The sequence below is a fragment of the Macaca fascicularis genome, chromosome 1 (assembly GCF_037993035.2).
Source record: "Macaca fascicularis isolate 582-1 chromosome 1, T2T-MFA8v1.1".
In the NCBI taxonomy this organism is placed as follows: Eukaryota; Metazoa; Chordata; class Mammalia; order Primates; family Cercopithecidae; genus Macaca; species Macaca fascicularis.
This window is the reverse complement of record NC_088375.1, coordinates 20,829,288-20,833,347: the sequence shown is the minus strand read 5'-3', so window position 1 is coordinate 20,833,347 and position 4,060 is coordinate 20,829,288. Positions and strand designations below refer to the sequence as shown.

At 39.6% G+C, this 4,060-nt stretch overlaps 1 pseudogene; it reads left to right on the top strand.

Moving 5' to 3' along the window:
* Positions 1–3,301: 3,301 nt before the first annotated feature.
* Positions 3,302–3,776, top strand: LOC123573477 (cytochrome c oxidase subunit 7B, mitochondrial pseudogene; annotated as a pseudogene).
* Positions 3,777–4,060: the final 284 nt, after the last annotated feature.

The window sequence follows — 4,060 nt, the reverse complement described above, 5'->3', positions numbered from 1 at the left end:
TAGGTAATGCTGATGCTGCTGGTCTGGTCTAGGGACCACACTTTGAGAGCCACTGGTCTAATCTATAGTCACACATGATAAGAGAAACTTCCCTGAGCCTTGTGCTTCCATTAATATGCATTCATTGATGATCCGAATATGGTTGTCACTCATTTCTGATCTGTATTTTTTACACTCAAAAGTGAGTAGTTAGAAACTCTCCCTCATCCAAAATGAACACATACCAGCACTCTTACATACCACCCTCTGCTCTGAAATGAAGGAGATCATACTAGTAGTCAGATGCCACAAAAGTCCTCCACTTTTCATTGCCCTTAGAAATCTGCATAGGAGAGTCAAGAGGAAAGGTCCATAAAGGAAAAGTTAATAACGTGGATCTTCTAGAATGGGGAAATGAGTGTATGCGTCATCCACTTACCTCTGACAGGGAATAGTTAACTGCATCAGAATTTGAGAATTATGCTCATTGGGTTATTCGGATCTTAATAATAATATAACATAATATATCAAGAGCTAATTTTTTAAAAATACATATTTACATGAAACTATTTTATTACCAGTTTTGCAGAAGTGGGTCCTCTATTTCTTAATAAGCATATTTAGTTGCTCTCTTACGATCCTTCCAGAATCAGGTCTTGCACAATCCCCATCTTTGAATTCAAAAAAATTCCTGAAAGACTTATTGATACTGGTGAACTGATAAACTCTTCATTAATGAAAAGGAGAAATGAAATTGGCCCAGTGACATGGCATTATGGAAACCTTCCTTTTTAGCCTTAAGGTCATCTCGCAGAGCACAGAGCATACTTTGAGGGCAATTACTGTCCCTTGCCCCTTTAAGGGCTCAGACTGTTACAAGATTGTGGAAAGCATTTATCATTTGCATTGGGAAAGGTTAATGTATTCTTCCCAAATATAAGCTCCTGTTTATGCAAAAGCATGTCTCTCCTATTTGCCCTGCCAAAGCTCTGATCCAAGCTTGTATTTGAAAATTGATGGTCTCAGGTAGATATTAAAGGATTTCTAGGGCAGAACACGCTCTTGTTAATGCAATAGGGAGGAGTCTTATGTAGTCAAAATCATCTGGAATTGAATTGATCTTTATCAAATAGAACACTTAGATTCCTGTTAAATGTTCCTGTGTTGTTAGGGAAATGGCAGATCTTCCAGATAATTATGCAGGCAAGAACTCTTTGCTCTTTTACGTAGAGCATCTAGGAGTGGCGAGGACTGCCAGACCTGTATGATTGCTTGTTAACAGAACTGTCAGCCAGGTCAGGACGACTTATGGGCCTTTCCCTACGTAGGTCTACCACTAAGAGTCCAGGAATAGAAAGAAGGAATTTTTAAAAAGTCATCCTTTCCAGATGAGAAAACTGAGGCATGGTAAAAAGAGATGGTTTCAAATTGTCACAGTTACAATTTAAGATAGAGCCAGATACCCACAATTTCCATTAGTTGCTTCTGACAACAAAAATTTGAGAATGTGCTCATTTTAGAGCATGCAGTCAAATATACTCACTTAACAAAGTGGAAAACTAAGGTTTCACAGCACCTAAGACATACAGCTAGTTAGAAGCAGAGTCTAGACAAGACATAGGTGTCTAGACAAGACATAGGTGTCTCGACTCTGAGTTCTTTGCTTAATCCATGCCTCTCTTTCTCTGGGCTTAAAATATTAGTTATGAGAAAGGTGATTTTGTAATCAAACAGATAATTTCATGGTGTGACTTAAAGAAGTGCTGGGTAAATCCTTTGTTCCAAATATCTATCCTAATTAGTTCATTATTGGAGTTTTACTCTTTGGGTCTCAAAGCCTTTTGTTCTCAGTTTTTCTATACCAAACCTCTGGGAGACCTAAGTCTTACCAACTTTCACCTTATATCATCGCTAATCATCAGTAAACAGCAAGACCCAAAAGGAACCACAATGGCACCTCTAAAGGGGCCCAACGACAGTCAAAATGAAAAAGAAAACAAATAGGTAGAGCCAAAACAGACCTCTCACGTTCTGTACTTTTCTTCTCTTTATGTTCTGCTTGGTGCTAAAACCTAAGCCTCTGAAAAGCCTAGACTCCCTCAACAAATAATCTTGACTTCTGTTGGTTTAATCTGCTTATTGTTCTGAGCTGCTTGACCACAGAGCAGGGTTTCTGTGGAGGCTGAATTACGAGTCTCTCTGGGTCAGGCCCAGGAACTTGATAGAATGTGAGATTCCCTGAACAGAGCATACTGTAGCTGTCTCTCTGCTCCCACAGATTTACACTTATCCAAACATGTAAACTGCTTTCAATTATTATCAGGGAAATCAAAAAGAAAACGCTTATCACTAAAGGGTAGTATGAGAGGTGGGTATGGAAGAAGGGAAGTCTTTTGCTAAGGGAGTCGGAGAAGGTGTTTATAGACTGACAGCGTATTTCTATTCTGTTCTCTTTTACTACAAATTAACTAAATCATCTTTTCCACAGCTGGATGCCCCTTGGACTCTAGTTAACCTACAGCAAAAGAATCCCACTAAGTTACTGCTCAAAGTGTCACCTCAATTGGCTGTGTGGTGACTCTGCTGGTCATGAGTACTCACACGTTTCTATAGGATGGAATTTTAGGGACATTTTCCCCTTTTTGTTTAAGTCCTCATCTATCCTGAGCATTCAGATGATGGAGTAAGAAACAATGGCAGGTCATAAAACAAGCACGGGAAGGTAGAACCAGATTCAAGTTCAGAGTCTTGGCTCACTTGCTGGGTGACTTACCCATGCATGTCCTTCAACTAAGATATAAGCACTTACTATATTAGAGCCAATGTTCTTAGTACTGTTGCCCAAATCTACCAATAATTGTCTCCTCATGTGTAAAATGGGAATCATTTATCATTTTACCAATACTTTGTAGGACTGTCTGGGGATTAACTGAGACAACATGTGAGTTCCTTATCTACTGTAGGCACACAATAAGTAACAAGTACTATTTTGGTGGTGCATGTTATTCCTTAAAAGTAAAGTTTGAAGGCAGGGTGCAGTGGCTCACGCTTGTAATCCCAGCAGTTTGGGAGGCCAAGGCGGACAGATCACTTGAGGTCAGGAGTTCTAAACCACTCTGGCCAACATGGTGAAACGCTGTCTCTACTAAAAATACAAAAAATTAGCTGGGCGTGGTGTTGGGTGCCTCTAATCCCAGCTGCTTGGAAGGCTGAGGCAGGAGAATCGCTTGAACCCGGGAGGTGGATATTGCAGTGAGCTGAGATCACGCCACTGCACTCCAGCCTGGGTGACAGAGGAAGACTCAGTCCCAAAAAAAAAAAAAAAAAAAAAGTAAAGTGTGAGTAGCTTTTGTGTTTCAGCACTCTTCAAAGGTACCTGAAGTGAATTTGCACCAAAGCAGCAGCTGCATTGCCTCAGTTCTATCTTCACCTTCACAATGTTTCCCTTGGTCAAAACTTCACTGAGTCATCTCCATGTTCCAAGCGTTCAGCAAATAATGGCAAGGCAGAGCCACCAGAAACGTACGTCTGATTTTCATGACAAAGGCGGTAATGCTGTATTAGCTAATGGAGACACTTTCTGTATTGCTGTATGGACATATGTAGCAACACAAATTGGAATAATAGGGAACCTGTCCCCTGTTGGCAGAGTCACCCTAAAGGAATGGAGAGATCAGTAATCATCCCAGCTGGTATACTACTGAATTGTTTAAAAATATATCATAATTGATGCCAAGTGAAAGCACTATATACCCTTAAGATATGGCATTATTGAAGAAATAAATTTGAAACCTTCAAAAGCAAACAAAAAAATGGTAAAGTATAAGTTCTGCCTAGATGATGAGCTTGTTAAAAATCAGAGTCAATGTCTCATTCATCTTTGTTTCCCAACCTCTGTCAGAATAACTTGCACATATCAAGCTCTCTATCCATGTTTGTGGAAATAAATGAGTAGTTAGAAATTAATAGATTGGTAATAGATAAATACATAATTTCTCAATTCAAAGAAGTCACTGAGAACCTGGGAAAAAAGTAAATGTGTGTGTGTGTATGTGTGTGTGTGTGTGATGAGGGATAAGGA